The 21249-nt window shown below is 49.2% G+C and overlaps 1 protein-coding gene across 1 annotated transcript in view; it reads right to left on the minus strand.

Annotated features, from left to right (window-relative positions):
* elfn1a (extracellular leucine-rich repeat and fibronectin type III domain containing 1a) overlaps window positions 1-13837 on the minus strand; it is a 66280-nt gene extending 52443 nt beyond the window's left edge. Inside the window, exon 1 of the mRNA XM_076038696.1 lies at window positions 13649-13837. The gene's annotated coding sequence lies outside the window, so the exon portion shown is untranslated. The remainder of the gene's footprint in view (window positions 1-13648) is intronic.
* Between the last annotated feature and the right edge of the window lie 7412 nt (window positions 13838-21249).

Consider the following 21249-nt stretch of genomic DNA (forward strand, 5'->3'; position numbering starts at 1 on the left):
GGCTAAATGTGTTGGGTTGGAGATATTGTTGGTGAATAATTCCCTAAAAAATTTTCAAAACTTGAAAAGCCACTTTGACGCCAAAACTCTTTATCCTTTTTGGCTGCGCTGTGAACTCCCTTATTGAACCAATTTATGCTTCATTGAAGCGAAGACACATCTTTTTTTTTGTGGAATTTGCAAATTAGTTTTCCGAACTTTCCGACAAAACAGCCAAGTCGCTGATAAGAGTCGAGGACGTACGCCGCCCCGCGGACTTAAAAAGGCAGAGTAATTATTGATTGGACTGATGTGGCTGTGAACCGACGCTGCTCTCAGAGGGTGACTTCAAAGACGGCTTCAGTTTTTTTTTTATCTGGGAGGAGCCGCGAGGTTTCGGCCAAATGTGTGTTTTTTTTTCGAGCAACACGTCCTGACTGCCATCGGCGGGGAAAAAAACAAAAAACAAAACTCCCAGAGGTGCAACTGGCAAGACGGAAACAGCAAAATGTTGCGTTTCAGAGACGAGAATTCTGAGGCTGTGTGTGATGAAACTGTATATTTTTCTCCTCTACGCTGCTGCACATTGATGGTTAACGCTGCTGAAATGTGGGAACGACCCTCCAGCACATCCCCTGTTGTGTGCTGTGAGTCATGTGACTGCATGACATCAATCTGGGGATGAGTGAAAAAGCCTTTTAGTTTGTTTAGTGTGTGTGTGTGTGAGTGTGTGTGTGTGTGAGAGTGTGTTGTAGTGAGACTCACACAGGAAACTCTTATCGTCCCAGTGGGTTTGATTGTTTTAAGCAGCAGCAGCTCCTCTGCTGCTCCTTTTCATTCTACACGACACATATTCATCAAACAGCAGGATGGGGAGGGGGGGGGGTTGAAGGGTTCCTATCTGCACGTTTGGTTTGCGTCACTTCGCAAAGATTCCAAGAGATGGCTGAGGGGCGTGTGTGTGCGGGGGAGGAGGGTTGGGGTTTAAAAAGAGTGGAGAAAAACCCATAATCTCCATCTTTATGTGAGGAATCTCACAATCCCGACAATCCTCCAGGCCCAGATCCGGCTCTGGCGCCTCGGCTCTGCTCTCAGAGACGGAGACGGCCAGGCTGAAGCTGATTGGCCCTCGGAGGACGTGCAGACACGACAGGTGGAGCGCCGGAGCGGCCGATGCTCTGCAGCTGCAGATTCTCCTCCGCCAGCTGTCGTCTCGGGTGATGGTCGTTTAAGAGGGGGGGAGGGGGTGGGGGGTGGATGTCGGACGATGTTTGTTCAAAAGTGTCCCGGGCAAATCGGAGGCCGTTAAAAGCAACGACGGTGTGGCAGCTGCTCAGCGGGACTCGGCAGCTCTCGGGAAGCGTGGCGGCCGTCCAGGAGAATATCGCTGCGATTCGCTGCCGCAAGCAGAAAGAAAGGCTGCCAAGGAGGGAGCGTCTTGTGTCTGATCTGAATCATGATCTGTGGTAGTTGGAAACTCGCAGCCCTCCACCCCCCCACACAAAACTTGGCTCTGTTGCCTGCGGGTGCCCTGAAATCATCTCTTATTTATTTATTTATTTATTTGGATCCGGTTGAGGCGGCCTGACTTCACTCTTTCTTGCTGCTCGATCAATCAATCCCTGCCTCAAAAAACCAGGACATTATTTCTGTTTTGTTTTTTGCCACCCTTCCTCAAAGAAACAAAAAAAAAAAAAAATCCAAAAAAATGAAAGAAAAAAAGAAACCCAGCTGCATTATTTTTGCATTAACTTTTATTATTTAATCAGCGGCAAAAAAAAAAAGAAAATCCACAAATCACCCAGAGGGGTTCTTTGCAAACACTCTGAGTCTTTCAATAATTGATTGACTTTGCCTGTTTGGGGCTCTGCTATGCAGGTCATTGTGTAAAACACTTCAGACAGAGGCCCCCTTTTCAAGATCGATTTTCCCCTTAGCCCCACTCCCATGTAGAAAAGCAGACAAAACCCTCTGAATCATCAGTGTCCCTATTAAAGCCGAGCGGTAAGTCAAGTGTTGGGCGGTGGCGGCGGCGGCGGAGGCTCTCCAGCGGGGGCGCTGGGGAACACTGCGGCCCCGCCGACATGGTGCGAACGCCGGCACATTTTTCATAAGTAGACGCTCGCACATGCGGCCGGCGCTCGCCGCTCCAAGTTTGGAGGCAGTTTCTATGGCAACCGGCGTCCCGTCTTCATTCTCCCCGGCGACAATCTGTAGATTTAGCCGATGAGTGAAAAGATAAAGAAGAAGAAGAAAAAAGAAGCAAAGAAGAAAGCCGAGCGGCTCTACTGAAGCCTCGTCATCGACGGGCCGCTGCTCTTGTTTTTGATGACCCGCCTGCTGATGTCAGCAGAGATGCCCCCCCCCCTCCGCCTCCCCTTCCCTTGCACCCGCCCCCCCGCCGCTCCTTTTTGTCCGCCGACTGCCAAAAAGACTTTCAAAAAGCTCACATGGCGGCGGCGGCGGCGTCGCAGGCGCGTTTAAAGGCCTTTCAAGTTGCGATCCATTAGCGGCGCTCTGGCACCAACGGGAGTCGATAGCCATCAAAAGATGCTTGACTTAATTATTTCCAGCCATAACTGACCCGCCGCCAAACACCAAGCAAGGTCGTCCGCTGGGGGGGGGGGCCAGGCTCGACATATGGCCGCCGCCGAAATTATTGATGAGTCAGTCACCTGATTATTTATAACCTGCCTGCCTCATCTTGCCCGGTGAGGCGTCTGATTGGCCTGGCGAGGCGGCCCGGTGTGGTGAGCTATTTGTTCTGGCACCGGCGGCTAATTAAACGGCTCTGCTCTTTTCGCTCGGGACGAATAATAAAAGAAGCCCCTCCGAGAGAAACGAGATGAGGCACAGAATCGGCTCTTCGTTCGGCCGCCGTCGTCTTTATCCGCGGGTCGAGCCGCGGGACAGAGACGCCGGGAATTGTTTGCGGGATGACAGCCGTCTGTCGCAACAGCTGCACGCCGAGGCGGAAGGCTGTCATTGTCCGGACCTGGAGCGATCGGCTGCAATCACCGGTGAACGACGTTCTGCGGGACGAGTCAATCATGACTGAAAAAGAGTTGCAGTGCAGAGATTTGCCGCCCTCCCTCAGTGTGGAGGAGGCTGCCACGTGCACAAATGCATGAACGGTACATTATTATTTTCTTTGTGCTCACATCCGTCTGAAATTTAGCTCATCCATGTTTCCGACATCCCACTGAGAGCATTTTCAACTTGTGTCGAGGCCTGACTCTGATTCACTTTAAATCTTTGAATCGTTCATGAGAGCAGGAAGCGACGGCTCCAAGCAAAAAGCAACAGGAAGCCTTTGACTATGGTGCCGGTAGCAGCGACTAATCTGATTGGTGCAAATGACAGTGTCACGCATGGTTCGCCAAATCATCCGTGCCCCCCCCCCCAGCCCCCCACCCCCCGTGTCTCCGACGCTTTGAGCGTGTGTGTGTTTCTCTCTCTCTCTGGTTACGTTAATATCTTTGATTAGATTTCAGATTAAATTAGATTAGATTTAAATTTAAATACATTTGATGAAGTAATGTAATGAGAACAGGAGGTTCAATACTAATATATTCAATCTGTAATTGCACTAATTCGCTATCAGTTTATCTTTTTTTTCTATCTATTTCCTTAAAAAAAACAGTGCAAATAATTAATTTAGCTACAACCAATTTATATGCTAAAAGGTTGAAGCGTCGCATTAAACCTCCTCCGCGCCACATTTGCCACCTTTTAAAAGTACATTTTAGGGGCGACAGAACAATCAACCATCCGGGGCAGGGAGGAGGGAGAGAGACACGAAAAATAAAGCAACTCAAATTTAGTGTCAGCTTCTACTGTCTGCGGTCGACCTTGCCAACCTTGCTGTTTGCGCCCGCAGGCATCGGTATGTGCGCCACGTATGCCTCCTATAGTGTCAGCTCGACGGGAAGCAATCGGCTCGCTCAAATTATCCATCCGTCGTTTGTGCGGTGGCGGCAGGCAGCCTGGCGTTAGATTAAGGCTTGACCTTCACAACAGCATCAAAGTGGAGACGTGTGGCCGATCATCTGATTGCTGTTGTCTTTTTTTTTTCTTTTTTGTTTAAGCTTTCACTTTAGATTGTTTAACCCTAAAAGACAAATGGGTGCAATAGTAACAAAGGTGAAATCAAAAAGGAGAATTACAGGGTTTTAAAAAGACAGACATTTTCCCTCTGATGTGTTTGATTGCCTCTGGGTTCAGGTCATCCAGACGGAATTTTGAGCAGAGCAGCTTTTGGTTCGTTTTCAAAAAAAAAAAAAATCCTCTGACTTTGCCTCCGTGCGCTGCGACGTAATGACGACAAAGATAACTCTCGCCAAAGCCCATCGGATAAAAGACGCGTTTGTTTGACGAGATCAAGAGTGTCAAGAAATTAATCTTCTTGCGCTTTAAAGTGCTCAAACAAAAACAGTGATGACAGCGTGTAGAAGCGTGTAAAGTGTTTAGCAAGAGGTGCTAAAAAAAGACCAGGCAGCTGCAAAAAGAACTTCAGCCTCATTAAAAATAAAAATAAATTTAAAAATGCCTTTAAAGGTCCCATATCGTGCAGAAATGTCTTTCCTATTTGATGAAAAGTTTCTCCAGCCTGTCAGTTGAACGTCTCAGAAATGAGGGGGGGAAAAAATCCTCTACTTATTCTGATCACCTCCGCCTTCCAGAGCTTGTCAAACATTGTCCTTGGATCTGGAAATCAGCCTTTTGTGATGTCACAAAGAGCAGTCACACCTCCCCCAGGCTGGTGACCACCCCCTCAGAAAGTTGTTGGATCCGCCCACTGAGACCGCCCTGTTGTTGACACCCACAGAGGGCTAAATATTGACCGTTACTGGATAATGAGGTCCTACAAGGTTGTCTGACTATAAAAAATCTGAAAATATGTGTAGTACAAGACCTTCAAAATGGAAAAACACTCGACTGTGTTAACATGTCTAGACATTTTAAAAAATATTTGAAAAAACAGACATAAGCTTCAGTTCTCTCTCTCCCTCTCTCTCTCTCTCTCCCTCTCTCTCTCTCTCTCTATTTCTCTCTCCCCTCTCTCTCTCACTCTCTCTCTTTCTCTCTCTCTCTCACTCTCTCTCTCTCTCTCTCTCTGTCTTTCTCTCTCCCCTCTCTCTCTCACTCTCTCTCTTTCTCTCTCTCTCTCACTCTCTCTCTCTCTCACTCTCTCTCTTTCCCTCTCTCCCTCTCTCTCTCTCTCTCTCTCTCTCTCTCTCTCACTCTTTCTTTGTGTGTGTTTGTCTGGCAGCTCTGCACCCAAGAAGCTCTTTTATTCTCGTCCAAAGTCCGACCGTGCCACAGTTTTCTCTTCGCCTGTTTGGTTTCCAGTCGTATTTTGCCAAACAATCAGATAAGAATTTGAGCTGAAATCAGCTTAGTTCTGAAAAAATGCGTGTGCACGCACATGCACGCACACACACACACACCAGTGTTGGTGAGACTGACAGTCTAACAAGAGATGCCAGACGCTCTGTTGAGAACGATAAAAACCAAAGATTAACCATCGTGTTTCAGCCTGTCATGTGACTGACAGATTCAATAAAGTTGTTTTTTCTTTCAGATTATTATCAACACGGATCTCTCATCAAGCTACCAGTCAACTGCATTGATTTCTAGGGAGATCAACTGGATTAACCGTTTGATTCGCTTTTTCTTCTTTAATCTTCAAACAGCTTCCAAGCGATTAGTTAACGTTTATTTTCACTCATCAATTTGTTGGTTTCTGATTAATCCCAGACAACCTCAACCTTGACCTGACGGTTTGACTCCAGGGGACGGACCCCCAACAAAAACACAACGGAACCCAGAGGAACGGCGGGAAACTGCTGCCCGAGTGCCCTTGAGTCTTATCTCATTTGCTCTCGTGTTGTGCCTGAATTAATATGAAAACTAACGAGGGGAGATACGTTATCAGCCTCTAACCAAATTACCGACGGCGCTTGTTTGCTTTGCATTAGAAGTTGAACAAATGGCTCACTGAATGAATCTGAGAGGAGGGAGAGGGGAGAGGAGGAGGAAGGGAAGAAAAAAAACCTTGTCCTGTGATAGTGAAGTGCCAGTCCCCAAGGGAGAGTTCAAAACTCCTGAGTCATTCCATGGATTCATGAGTCACGAGTCCTCTATTGAACCGTTCACTGATCCGTCCCTGCTACCGCTAGCTTTTTCACTAACAGAGGAGACCAGACGACACGTCACCGTTGATCAGCTGCAGCTGAGTCTGAGCTGCGAACCAATGAAGGAATCAGCACAAAACGAACAAATCACTCATCTGCACTTAGAGTGAGTGGAGCTGATGTGAGAGAGCAAGTGGATCTCCTCCCATGACTGGCTGACTCGAATGACTCACAAACCCCCGATTCTCCTTGGCGAGTGACTCATGCAAACTCTGGTCTTGCTTCCCCACCGCTGTCCTGTGATATGCGCGGCATGAACTGACTCAGCAAGGCATGTAAAGGAGGGAGCTGAAGACCAGCGTGATGCAGATGTTCGGTGAGCAGGTTAATTCCCATCTTTCGCCATGAGTCTCACACGGAGAGCGGAAGGCGTGCATTGATTAGCGAGCCGGGACTTTTGACATTGAAATACATTTTCGGATGGGTTGACAGGAAGCAGCCGTCTTATTGACAGAGCATCCGCCATTAACAAAAAAAAAACAAACAAACAAAAAAACAGTTTGACGAAATATAATTGGGATAAAAAGTGAAAAGTGCCTCATCATGCTGCATAACCAATCAGGGATCTTATCAGCCACATCACATCTCCCGGCCCGATACCATCTGTAAACGGCGGCGACGTCTAATGTGATTATCACGGGGGAAAGATGTGCAGATTCAAAGTCTGCTGAATCAAAACTGGGCTTAATTCGATTGGCTGACGCCTCCCAGCCGTCAATCAGCTCCTCTTGTTTTGCAGACTTTGTCCGGAGCCCCTCCCTGCAGGCTCCTCCATCTCCTCCCCTGAGGAGCCAATTAATGTGATTGGTGTCTTTTCCAGCAGGGGGTGGTGGCGGGGGTGTGACGCGGAGGTCCCCCCGTTTGAGACAAAGTGTCTCCGCTTCCTCTCAGTCTACAGAGTGACAGGTTAGCGAATGGAAAAGGCCCCGCCCCCTCCCGATCGTCTCTCCCGCGGACGCGCTCCCAACATAAAAGCGACGCCCTCGCCGTGGGATAATCGCTCCGTTCTGCCGCTGGCGGTAAATACATCAGCTGTCACCGCGTCCCAAAGAGTGCGTGTGCGGGCCGCCGCCGCCGCCGCCGCCGCAGCCGCCGCCTGTAGTTTGAACCCGCAGTTCATAAATTCCAGTTTTATCCCGAGGTGAGATCAGTGGCGTTCATTCATCCTGAAGGACTGAAGCCAGTTTTTACAACGTCGGCCTCTTGTTTCATTAGCAAACCCCCCCCCCGTCTACCCACCTCCTTTTTATTCAGTTGATCAGCAGCATCCGCAGCAGTCGCTCAGGGGGAAAGAGTCTTTTTCAATTCTCGTTGGCTGGAACGCAATGAACGTTCCGCCTCTAAACACAATCAGCGGAGGTGATACGGTTTTGATTATTCCTGTTCTTGTTTCTCTGCCGTGATCTGAATAGAGTTGGAGAGAAAACTGAGCAAATAACTTTTATTAAAGACAAAATGTCTTAGGAAATAGCTGCCGTTTCCACATTTGCCTTGCATTTGTATTTCAGTCCCAGACCTCAGAGGAGATTTCATGACTAACAGTCTGGTGGTGGTGAGCTATATGGCATCACAAAGGGCCGGTTACCAGAGCTCGACGTATTGATACGCACTTTTTTAAAAAAGTGGTGCAGTAATAGAAGAGCAGGATCATCTTTTCATTTGGCTTCAGGACACGAGACACCCTGAAGCTCCAGCTGTTTGTGTTGTTTGTTATTTTGCTACCATTGGTGGTGAATCAGACCCTTTAAATGGATGTTGCAGGCGACTCGACTTGCTGATTGGGGGAACAAGTGGAGGAATAGAAAGAAGCAAAGGAGGAACTTTGTTTATCAGTGTTAATTATGGATGGAAAGAATGTTAGTAAAGGCAGTTTTACCACCATTAGTGTTCACTGAGAGCCCACAGTTGTCATTAACGACAATCGATGCGGTGATACGCAATTGGACCATGACGCAATTTATCAGCCTTTTGTGCTGATGTGCGAGGCCCAAACGGAGGAGCCCCGCCCACCAAAGTCAGTGAGTTATTACCATCTGTGGGTTTAATTAAAGTCTTTGTGCGTTTGCACACAAAAAAAAAATTCCGTGCTGCCCCTCAGACTGTCAGCCGGCTTTGAAGCTCGTGGGCGCCGCGTCTACTGTTTCTGGCTTCCATGAGCGGTGGAAATGTGACCTGACTTGGCCTCGGCCTCGTTCATCATCATCATCATCATCATCATCATCATCATCATCACTTTCAATAGCTGCGTTTCCATGTCAGTTTTTCGCTAAATAAAAGCAATATTCCAGTTTTTTATTGCGATATTTAGGTTTAGTGCAGTTCTAGTGGTCATGGAAACGCAGCTGTTGTCGTCCTCGCCGCTGCACGCCTCCCGCCTGTGTCGCCCCAAAGAATCTTGGGGGTTGTTGGGGTTGGGGTTCGGGGCGCCATCCCGGCGGAGTGATCTTTGACCGGGGCGCTGTGGTTTCAGCCTTAATGGCCTCTGCTGTTCGCCACATTCATCAAGAGGCGCAGGTGCCTGCACACGCCGCCGCCGCCGCCGCCGAGCTTTTGCATTCCAGCATCTAATTACTTTGCCGAGGAGGTGGCGAGGAGGAGACGGAGCGGCGCTCAATACGCCGCCTCGCTCGCTCGCTCGCTCGCTCGCTGCCATTTGGTTCTGCTTGTTTACTAAAAGGCCTCCATCTATCATAAGGCAGCCAGCAGGTGGCTGGGGGGGGGGGGGGGGGGGGAAGTGAGCTGCACCAAGCCTCACTGGCAGCCTCCGGTACATTATTGTTATTATTTTTATTTTTATTGAAATTATTTTTGCTGGATCCTAAATTAATTACGGCGGATTCGCACGCTTGGGTGAATCCAGACATCTCTGGTTTGATCCCCACAATCTGTCAGCGGCTCTTCTTCCTCAACTCCCTATGGCGCATTTGTGTGTGTGTGTGTGCGTGTGTGTGTGAGGCCTGGGCTTATCACTTGTCTGCCTATATGGGAAGCAGGGCGGGGTGGAAGAAAAAAAAAAAAAAAATCAGCCTAAAGTGATGTGGCAGTCGTCTCATTTTCTTGGGGAGATGTAACCAGCGTGTTAGACGCGAGCGTCTCGGAGAAATGGGGGGAGAAAAAAAATGGCGATAATGGCTCCTCCACCTGCAACGCTTTTTTTATTCCTCCTCCTCCTCCTCCTCTTCCTCCTCAACCTCCTCCTCCACTTTCCTCTTGAAACACGACTGGAATCCAAAGGGCCGTCTCCGTCGCTCACAATAAGCCGGGCGCGCTGAACTCGGCTATATTACTTCCGCGGAGGCTCCGTGTCCGTGGCGACGCGCGGTCAGTGACAGCGGAGCGGCTGATTCAAGGTGACGTCTGCTAATGTTTCCCCTCGCAGGTTATCTCCTCCTTGGGCAAAACGCCACGTCTTTGTTTTGTTTTTGGTTGTTGGGTTGTTGGGGGGAGGGGTGAGGGGGGGGGGGCGTGCTCGCCAAATGTCTCCGAGGGCGGCCGCACTCAGCAGTTTGGGGGCGTTTTCATCCTTATCTGCGACTTCCAGCCTTTATTAGATATTGGAAATCCTCTGCAATTACCTTCAGCCCTGAATGTTAAGTTACTGTCAATAACCATTTTCTTTTCATGCCTGTTGCCACTGCCGCCTCCCTCTACCCCCCCCCCCCCCGGGGCACGGCTCTGGCGGCGGCGGCGCCGATGACCTCCTCGTCTGTCACGGCGGTCCGGCCTCCTCACGAGACCGCACACAAGATGACCTCACCATGTGGAGGACGTTTGTCGCTCTGTTGCTGGATTCTTCTGCAAAACATTCTGGATTATTTTCCTTCAACCACTTTTATGTTGGACTCCTTCCCAGATTTTATGATGAGCTCCGGTGGAGAAGGCCATGAATGGCCAATCACATAACAAACAAAGACTAAAAAAAACTCTCCAGGAAGTGGTATATATATTTAGGCCTATGTTTGCAGCCTCTAGAAATTGTTGGACCTTCCACATGTTTGGACGGTGGCTGAGAGTGGCTGGGGGTGGTAGTCGCAAACCTGGAAGGTAGCGTTGCCCTTTATGACCTCACCAAGGGCTCGTATCTAGAATAGATCTGTTTCAACGCAAACTTACTGAATTGTGAAGCAAGAAGGTATCTGTGGAAAACATCGGTGAAGTGGATTTTCCATAGTTTAGAAAATTTTGTTGTGTGACTGTCCCAACAATGAGCTCTTTTGTTCAGTCAATCATCATTAGTGTCATACTGGCATGTCACGTCATTGTATCGCTCAATCCGTGTTTTTACGACAGGCTTAAGATTCTCCAGCATTTTCCTTGTTTTCTCTCTGAATACTTCCAGGGCCATTCCATTCTTTGCCATCATAGGGAAAAAAAAAAAAAAAAAAACAACAAAGCGAAACAAAGCCAAGCTCTGTCTGAGGGACACATGAGAGGGAGATGATGCAACAGCTCTCATAAAGTGACAAACACACACACACGCACACAAACGCACACACACACACACACACGCACACAAACGCACACACATGCCTAGAACAGTGCAGGATGTAGCTGCTTGAATGCTACGGTTGTGTAAATGAAAGACTCCCTGCTGCGCTGCCATATGTTTCACAGCTCCTTCCGGAAAAAAAAAACCTCCTGACTCGTCCTTTTTGATTACACTTTGCACGCTGTTAACTAACAACAAGAGTTTCCTGCTCCGGCGTGCGAGCCAGCCAAGCGGGGCTGACGTCTCAACAACATGATGCTGCTGTCCAGAGGTTAAATATATTTGCACTCTGTGTGTTTATAGTGCAACCCTGATGCTCCCAATGTGAAAACTCAACAGCTGTACCATCACAGTGTGGGACCGGGAACTTGCACAGCTTAAAGGCCCAGCGAGTTAGATTTAGCAGTGCCTACTGGTCAGAAAGCGTATTGCAAACAAGTTTAAGTTTCCGTGATGTAAAGATAAAAATCAAACAAACATCCTTGGCAGATCTGGGCCACTGTGTGTCTGTTTTCTTCTTTGCTCTCCCACTGTAAAAGCCTGCCGGCACCGCCTTCTGTCAATACAACTCTTTACTTCTAACGAGTAAAAACACAACATGCATTCCATTTCAGTTGCGGTCATCCAACTGAACACGTACGCAGGCTTTTGTTTAAACCCTGTGTCATGCCAGTATTCCTCTTGTAAATGCAGCACGCGGGGCCTTTAAACAGCAGCATACTCAGTGAAACAGGGAATCAAAGGGGGGATAAAGGCCGACGCTGTGCCTCAATCACATGCAAATTCTGTCAAGCCTTAAAGGTGCTCGGGGATTGCAAACTGTAAATATTCCTCGCTCGCTTGCTCATCGCTGCGGTAAAAATATTCAATCCTGGAGGTAAATAAAAAAAAAAAATCAAACAACAAACAAGCGACCGGGGTTTATCTCGGAGTAACTCTGCGAGAAACAGTTCCAGACGCTTTAATTTAATTCGGGCACAACGTGGAGCCATGGAGACTGCAACGTACGCCTCCATTTCAGCGCAGCGAGGTTGGTCGCATTCCCAAAAAGCTCCCCTGCCTCACCCCGCTGAGTGTATCTGTCTCTCTCAAACAGCAATTTATCGAACAGGGCGGCCTTGTCTTCGTTTCCCACTCCTGGCCGTCATGAGAGGCTGTAATTCTCTCTCGGTATCCACGGCACGATCTCGCTCCATCCCTCTCCCCTCTCTCTCACTCTCTCGCTCGCCCTCCATCCCCTCCCTCATGCCTCTCTCTCTCTCTTGCGCGCTCTCTGCCTCTTTCTCTCCACTCCAACAAAAGAAGCGAGCTCAGGCAACTTGCATACAAAATAGCTGACTCAATCATCCAGCTGCATAATCAAGATAAGGGAGACGGGGGTGGGATGGTTGGGGGTGGGGGGGTGAGAGCTGAGAGGGGGTGAGGTGGAGGGGGGGACAGGCGAAAAGGGAGATGTGAAGGCGAACGCGAAAGACGGCCCTCAACGCTTTCCAACGGAACGCGACTCCGGCCCGTGGAAGCAGAAGAAGAAGAAAAAAAGAAAAAGTTGGACGGGAGTGAGAAGCGGTGATTCATGCTGATTGCAGAAGCGACGTCCGAGGCCGACCACTGGGGACGGGGGGTCTCGCAATCAGCACGGTGCCAAGTCTCGAATGGAGTCAAACAGACCGCTGACCGCACACACACACACACACACACACACACACACACACACACACACACACCGAAATACAAACTTAAAATATATTGAAATACTCAGCCACAACCACAATTTTTATTGTGATCGTCATTATTATTATTATTATTATTATGAAATCTGATGTTTGTTCCACCTCACTCAACTTTCCACCGTTTCCATATTTCACCGGTGTGAAACATCGGAGAGCTGCTGGACGTGTGATCCACTGGAAACACGCTGGTGGTGAGAATGAGGGGGACGCATAAATCTGTCAAGCTGCTGCTGTTGTTGTACTGGGTAAAGAAGATGCTTGTCCGCATAGCGTGCGACCACTTTCACAGTGGCTGTGTGTTGTGTGTGTTTTTTTTCTAACGTGGTATGCATTTCCCAGACAGATGGCACCGGCGCAGCAAAATCCTCGGCTTATCCGGGTGAGACTGCTAAGTGCTACTGTACTGTAAGTAGGCTACTGTGTGGTGACACCGTAAATAGGTTTGTGCCGGCGCAACGCAGTGCGCACTTGCTGCTGCCGCTTGTTAGTGACCCACAAAAAAAAAAGCCCCGAAACCAGGGCAGACCAGAGTGAAGTGCGTGATTTATCAACGTGTGTTCGGATGAACAGACGACACAGCGAGAGGAGAGTGCTCGCGCGAATGGCACGGGCGCGAGCGGGTCAGAGCTCGCGCGCTCAGCGGAGCGCCCAGCCAGCGAGGAGCTGTCCGTGGTGCTGAAGCGACGCCTCACGTACAGGGAAGCTTCATAGATAGGGAAGCTTGACGGCAAGTGTGGCAAAGCCGTTTGTGACATGAAGGGACCCCTGTAAGGAGATCATGTGAGCGCCCAGGTTGGCTGGAAATTGATCGTGAGCAACAAAAAATAAATAAATAAATAAAAAAAAAGTGTGACGATGGAGGAAAAAACAAGTGTCCCGTAAGCGCAGGAGAGGAAGGAACGCAGCAAAAGAAAGACAAAAAGATAGAAAGAAAGACAGGAAGCAAAGCGAAATGCACGGACTTGCGCGGCGTGATGGTGCACAAGTTGAGCCGTGCGTTTCTTCTTGGTGAGATAGGGAGGGGGTGGTGGTGGGCAGGTGGGGAGGGGACGGGAGGGGGTGAAGGATGGAGGAGTTTCCATGCTGGGCACGAAACAGCCCCCCCAAAAAAACAGTAGATGAATTTTTAAGATGAACAAATATATATATATAAATATATTAAAAAAATAAAAATAAAAATACATGGGAAACGACACCTTGTTATTAAAACACGCCGAGGCCGGTGACATACGCACACGCACGCACACACTCACCTGCTGATGATGATCGCGTGGAGCAGGAAGCCTCTTTCCCCGGTGCAAAGCAAGAAGCTGCTGGCAGCTTTACGGCATGTCACCACCACCAGCAGCAGCAGCAGCAGCAGCAGCAGCAGCAGCGTGCACGAGCAAAACAAGATGTATCTTCAGAGAGTCAGTGCGCAGTTCTGATAAGATCTTATATGTATATGGTTAAAAAAAAAAAGGAAAAAAAGAAAAAAAGAAGAGCAACAGACAAAAACAAAAAATTCCAGATCTGATTTGTCTTGGAGACGCGGAGAGCAGCGGCTCAGTCTCAGAGATCCATCCGGCGGCTGAGCTTCCTTCCAGCGCGCCTGCCTGTCTCTCTCTCCCTCCCTCCCTCTCCCTCCCTCTCTCTCCGTCTGTCTCTCTCCCTCCCTCTCTCTATCCCTCTCTCTCCTTGTCCGTCTGTCTGTCCGCTGAAACGCCGAAGCCCCCGCTTCCTCCTTCTTCTTCCTCTCTTCTCTCTCTCGCTCTCTCTCGATCACACCGAGCGCTCACACCGGCGTTTAACCGCGAATCTCAGCGGCTGCGGCTCGGTGCGCTGCCTCCCGGCCGGGCGAAGTGCGAGCGGCGGAGCGCATGTTGAACACCCGGTCTAGCCGAGGCAAAGTTTAAATCTCATAAGAAGATTGTTTGTCAGCGCCGGGCTATAAATGGTGGCGCGTTCCTCGCGGATGCCGGAAGGGTTTTTGGCAAGTGAGGTGCGAACGCATGACAGCGGCTGAGTGGAGTGGAGAGGAGAGGGGGAGGGGGTGGGTTTGGGCTGGGGGTGGGTGAGCAGGAGGGTGTCGTTTAATGAAAAGCAACCGAGTGAAATAAGTAGGTGTGACGTCACAGCAGGTCCGAGGCTCCGGCAGCCTGCCTGCGAGCAAACTTTTCTCTCAGCTGCATTATTCTTCTTCTCTGACTATCTGGGGCTGCACCACCGCGCTGAGAGGGGCGGGGGTGGGGGTGGAGGGGGTGGGGGGGGGGAGAGAGAGACTCTGAATAGCCCAATTTCACTCTCCACCTGAGGGGCCGTGTTTTAATTTGCTGGTGCATGGAAGAAGATAATATGTTTCGGCAATATATGTGTGTATTTTTTTCTTTCTAACTGTTATTATTATTTACTCCACACCCACCTGCCCAGAGGAGGTTCGTAACTGCCGCCAGTAGGGGGTGTTTGTGTTGGAAGTGCAGCCAATTTAACAGCCTTTTTTTTCTCCATCTCTGTCATTCACTAAAGATGTGAATGGTTTTATTTTAAAATTCACATTCATGGGTTTAGAATCAGGTTTATTAACACATTTCTTGCACCACGCATACTTAACTCTGTCCATCCGTGAGATACAGACGTTTTATTGGCCATTTAATATCCAAGTTTAATCCACAGCCAACACACTTGAATAGCTGGTGTTAATTCTAGGGATTTATTACAGCGAATCAAAGCAACTGATCAACATTAAAGGCCCAGTGAGTGAGATTTGGCAACATCTAATGGCCAGAAAGCGTAGTGCAATCAATGTCGATTGCTTTTTTTGTTGTTGTTGACAACCCAATAGGCCTTACATCTTAGCTCTGGGTTAAACATCACTGACTCATGATCTGGGCGCATTACAAGTAGGAGGCGCTCTTCATCTTTTAAAGCAGACCTTCCCAGTATGCAAAGACTAATGCATATCACTAGACGCCGTCTAGCTGAAGCATATATTGGACCTTTAATATTGTTATTGTGCTTCCTTACCTTGAACTGTTACTAAATGTTACGCATGGGGCCTTTAAGTATCGCCCTCAGATGAGTAAATATGGCCACTCTGAGATGACTGTGGTCCGTAAATTTCCGAGTTAAATAGAGAGAGGGGTGGGAGGGAGAGGAGGAGCCCGGGCCCGGCTATTGAAGTGGGCCATACTTCACCGAGGAGGTTAAGCCGCGGTCTTTGTGATGGAAAATCAATACATATCAATGATAAATTATCGAATGCGTGTCGAGCACAAATTCCCATCTACGTGCTGCCTGCTCCGGCGGCGTTTTAGTGCTGAATAAGCAGAGGAGACGACATTAAAACGTTTAAATATAGCAGCGCAGATGATGGCGCAGTTTAACTCCCCCGCCTCCGGGTTCACACGCTCGCACGTGCGAAAGGACAGAGCGCAGATGTGATCCGAACGCCGTCTCTTCCGACAGGACGCAGCTCCAAAGCAGAAATGGACTGCACCCCTCGAGGGTTAAAAATCCTCCCTCCGCATCCGTTCCCTGCGCAAATGCAGTCCAGCCTTTAATTTATGGAGAGTGCAGCCTGATGTCCTCTGTAATGACGTATTCCGGGGGATGACCTGAGCAGTTCTGTGGGAGCGGCAGCGGCCAGGCTGCAGATGCTTCTCCTCCGAGAGGAAGCGAGCGTGTTTGGCACAGGCTGCGGCCGCCATGAGACGAGGCGCCGCGCCGGAGCTGTGAAACGTGGCGGCGGACAGGCCCCGGCTCGGGAAGTGGCGGACGGGCAGGCGGCGCAGCTGCGGCACTGGCGGTGACAGGCACGCTGCATCATCCTGCCTAATATCGTCGCAGCCCCCCCGGAGGGTCGAGTCTGATGCATGACCCCGTGCAGGCGGCCTAGCGTGGCGAGGCGGCTGCTGCCCTGGGTCTCGGGAAAAGAGACGAGTTTTAAAGATATCACGGCTGACGGAACAAAGGCTGAGGGGTCACCGTCAGAAATGCCAATCATTCCGTGGAGCAGGCTGCGCCGGATTTCTTAACAAAGTCGTCAAAGTTCGTCTGTAAAGGCCCAGCGAGTGAGAAAAAGCGGCATCTGTTGGTCAAAGGGTGTACTGCGGCCAAACAGTTTGAACGGTGACCCCTGTTCTCCCCAGTGTCCCTCTTCATCCCTTTCTTTCTTTCTTTCAGCAGCTGTGATGTCAGGATAAACAGGGAACGCAATCAGAAAGCCCTTGGCAGATCCACCTCCTGGGCTGCCGCGCATAAATGGCGGTGCGATATTGCTGCCAGCTCTTTATGTAAATCTAGGTGTTTATTTCTCGCAATTAAAACACAACAGATATTTGGTTGCAGTTGTGGATATCATCATCCCACTGAATGCATAGCAATCATATTTTCATTTTCGAAACCTGATGCCAAAACATTCCTTTGAAATGTGCCACGCTGGACCTTTAAACAGCTGCTTTGTTATATTTGAATGAAATACTCATATCTGCGTAAAATATTCAAATGTGGAGAGTTTATTCTGGACGAACTCTGCCTGAAACAACTAAATCAAGCCCATTGTGGAGCCCAGTATGCTTCCATTCCGGTGCAGGAAGTCACACACCAGGCCTTTGATTAAAAAAAGAAAAAAAAAAGAAGCTTTTCCAGTTGTCAGATACATTAGAGAATTAATAAACCTGGGAAATTATTACTGTCCTTTGTCATTTTTCTTCTCCTGCTTCTTTTCCGAGTGCAGCAGATGGGATGGACCTGACGGGCTTCCGTAATGAAGCTGCCCGGCTGAATTTACCTTGAGGGCACTCAGTCTTTAATGTCACCCAGGTATGAGCTTTATTTCCTAATGGATAGGACCAGTTGCCTTTCGCCGAGCACCAATGATTTATGATACGAGGAGGAGGGCGGAGGCACATACGGAGGAACGGATCGGGAATCCGACCGCGTCCCGTCGCGGCACTGCGGCTAAATTTATCGACAAAAGAGGATTTGCAGAGGAAATGTGGGCCGTTGTTTGTTTTTACCGGAGAAAGGAGCGGTGCTGCTTCAGTTTTGTTTCCGACCCGTTTTTGGAGGAAAAGTTTTGTCTTGCGCTGCCTTGTCTAACTCCCTTGCCATTTTTTCTTTTTGCATGTGTGTGTGTGTCACTACATCTTCTTTTCAGTATTATGCTCCTTGGTTTTAGCTTGAAGCTGCAATTTTTTTCCCCCTCTCTGTTCAACCAAGATGGTGCTTTCAAAATACGCAAGCGCAGCAAAGAATGCATGGCTAAATAATAGGCTCGGCTGGCTTTTAGAGCCATCCCGAGCTGCCCTCTCTGAAAAATTGAAAAACATGAGCTAAACCTTCAGTGCTACGTTCGCTAGTTAACGTCCAAGGTGTGAGAAGGAGGTATTGCATAATGAGCGCACCCATCAAAACGAGTAGATAAACAGCGTAGCAGCTCAACGACCCCACGGGCTCCTACAAATCAATACAGCTGCAAGAACGTGTGTATAAATATCAGTTAGCGGCCGCTTCTTCTGGCAGCGAGAAACGCGACAGCGACGGCGCTCCAGCCGACAGGCGGCTACGACATGTTTTGCATGGAAAACGATCGTAACGCGCCGCGCGCTTTGCGAGCAAACGCAACAAATGGAAAGATTATAATGTCGGCAAATGAAGTCGGCGCAGTCTGGGTGCAGATGAAAAGCGGCCCGGGTTAGATGGAATGTATTATTCAAATCCTTCATTTAGTGGCTAAGCCAATTTGGTGCCGAGGCAAGTAGCAGCAGCAGCAGCGGCGGCGGCGGCGGAGGCAATAATTCAGGGGAGGAGACGCGATGGCCGGCCGATATAATGGAACATCCGCTGTGTGTGAAGCTCCTGTCTCTTCCTGGCGGAGCGGCGAGGCCGTCGCCGGCAGCTGCCTTCGCTGGCAGTGACGGCAGGCGTGCTGCGAGGAGCTTGTTGATGCTTTTGCAGGCAAAACAGGACCGCGGGCGTTCATGCAAATGCGGGAGGAGGAGAGTCGCAAAGGAAAAAGATCAGAATAGCTCAAAGTGGAGTCCTCACATGCCGTCATGGGCTTTAAGCGGCAGAGAGGCTGAGAGACTTGTGGCACAGGCTGTCTTCAAATACATTACAGTGCATCTGCAAGATGTTAAGATTAAAAACCGGCTAAAAAAAAAATCATCCTGAGGAAAACAAATTGCACTTTAAAGTTATTTTCTTGTGTTTAATTAAAGCAAAACATTTACAGATGAAAATGAAAGGCATCATAAGACGCAAAACATTCACTCGACCAACGTTACGTAACCGTCTCCAGACGGCCAGTGAATTCCCCTGATCAGTCAGCTGTTCTTTCTTGTTGCTTGTTCCGCTTCAATAAGCAACTTTTTGGAAATCAACCCTCTGTGACGTCAAGAAGGGCGCTGAGACGACAGCAACAACCCCAGCCAGTTGTTGGCTCCAACCTCTGAAAGCGCCTTGTTTTTGTCCTTTTCCAAAACTACAGACGGTCCAATAAAGCATCCTTTTTAACAGGAAGCTAAAATCCTGCTTTTTTCACAGGAGGCTGTAAACACCGGGCTAAACACTGCTGGGTCTTCTTTTGTTTGTTTCTTGTTTTTTGTTTTTTTCTTCCTGAGACCTGGGCGACTCCCCTTGGATACCAAACGGATCTCTCAATTGGAATGCAGAGGCCGTTTGTGGATGAATAGATGGAGTAAAGAGAATGAATAATGAATAAAAAATGAAGAAATAAATCATGACGTTACGACTGCGAGTAGAAAGATCTGAGATCAAGTGGAACATCACAAAACAAGGGCCGTCATTACCGCTGTTTGTAGTACACTTCCCGACCACTAGTCGCCGCTGAATCTCACACGCTGGGCCTCAAATGTTTTTGCAATGTGACCCTTCGCAACTTCTGCGTCGTTTCATCATCAGGAATTTCTCGCTGCAAGACACTGCAAGTTCTGCACGTCACAACACAACCAAAAAAAAGAGCTCTGGCTGACCCCTCCTGCATCTGAAAGTCCAGCAGGGCGACAATTATGAGGCCCTGAAACGGCGAGAAGTCCATGAAAAGAAACAAATCAAGCAAATCTGGGTTGGTTTTTTTGTTGTTGTTTTTTGTTTTTTTCAGAAGACAGTTTATCTGCACTAATTCAACCAAAGAGCCTCAATCAGAAAAACTAATGCCAGGGAGCCATTTGCATAAATACTAGGTAGAGCGCTGAGTGGGACTAGGTTAGCGCGGCGGGCCTCTGTGCGAATGTCATTTGCATTCATTTGAATATTTAGCCGGCGAACGGTTTGAGGTAATGACTGATCTCGTGTTTCCCCGCCGCGGCTCCAAGTTTTAAATTGCGACTGGAAGGGTTGTGGGGGGGAGGGGGACTTTGCCGCTGAGCGGGAGATTGTTTTTCATGCTTCCACAACACGCAGGTTCTGGTGAGGCGCCGGCGGAGACTTCCCCCTTGTCCCGCCGCAATATCAATCTCCTGTCGACGGAGACGATTTCAGATTTTATCCTCTCTCTCCAGCTGCCTCCCAGCCGCGCCGCCTTTATCTCGGACTCGGCGGCGGTCGGGAAGGAAGCGTCGCTCAAGTCGAGCTCGCCGGCAAAGTAGCCTGATTAAGAATTAGTGGGCGGGCCGACACCACCAGTCAGTTTGGACTCATACTTCTGATTGAGTGGTTTTTCTTTCATTTTCTTTCATTTTCATGACGATTTACATTGTAGATTGCCACTCAAGGCATCAAAACTATGAATGAACACATATGGACTATGTATTGAACCAAAAAGTGTGAAATATTTCATGTCTGCAGTGTGTATCTACTGTGTAGAAAGTAGTACAGATAAAGAAGAAACAGGTGTGTCCAAACCTTTGACTGCGAGTGCAGCTTGTGCCGTAATTTAGCAAAAAAAAAAAGAAGAGAGATCTCTGCATGTTTCCTGACAAGACCTCCGACGGCTCGGCTCGGCTCGGCTCGGTTCCGCTCGGTTCCGCTCGGCGGAGGCAGGCGGGCCGAGCGTGGGCAAAGCTGAGCCCGGCGCTGAGCGAGGAGGGCCGAGGCCTGGTGGCAACTGCCTCAGCGTGAGCGGTGGGATAAACACACCGCCCACACACTAAAAGCCCAGCGAAGGAGAGACACACGGCTGCCACATGAAGCCCGAGCTCCCCGCCACTCTGCACAGAACCCACGTTTATTTATGGTGCGGCAGCGGCGGCGGCGGCGGAGGGAGAAAGGCTGAAAATACCTGATGTCGGGACTCTAAACTCCATCTCTCTCTCTCCATCTCTCTCTCCATCACTCTCTCCATCTCTCTCTCCATCGCTCTCTGAGCTACTCCTCTGGGTTAGGGTCCCGGGGCCGGTCAATCGACCCTCCCCCCACTTCCAAGGGAATGGAGTTCTATGTCTGTAAATAGTGTTTGGGGCCCGTGATGTTGATACACCGAGCCAGAGTGCACAGAGGGATTATTTTGACAGACAAGACATGTATAATTAAAAAGGATGAGTGCTTTTTGTGCACGCTTTGGACATTTTTACCCCCCTGCCCTCCCCCTCCGACATCTGCGCCTGTGTCGTGTCCATTTCGCTGGAGATGCCGGCGGTCTGCAGGAAGCAGGTTGGTCGGGTGAGTCACTTGACCTGGAGAGAGAACATGGAAAAGTCGGTTCTCCCAGCTTCAGGCGCATTGGCTGCTTTTTACATCGTCTACAGTCAACGCCACAATGCTGCAATGAAGGTCTCGTCGGTGTTCGTTGCTGCTGTTTGACACTAGCTGGCGCTGCAACGGTGCCGGGTTTGAGCTTGAGCTTTTTTTACCCGCACTGTTTTCTCACAGATATTTGAGCCGCTACTTGTTCACCTTGTGAAGAATTTTCCAC

The sequence above is a fragment of the Nelusetta ayraudi genome, unplaced genomic scaffold (genome assembly GCF_046127955.1).
Source record: "Nelusetta ayraudi isolate G7.1 ecotype Tasmania unplaced genomic scaffold, CSIRO-AGI_Nayr_v1 ptg000057l, whole genome shotgun sequence".
Taxonomy (NCBI): Eukaryota; Metazoa; Chordata; class Actinopteri; order Tetraodontiformes; family Monacanthidae; genus Nelusetta; species Nelusetta ayraudi.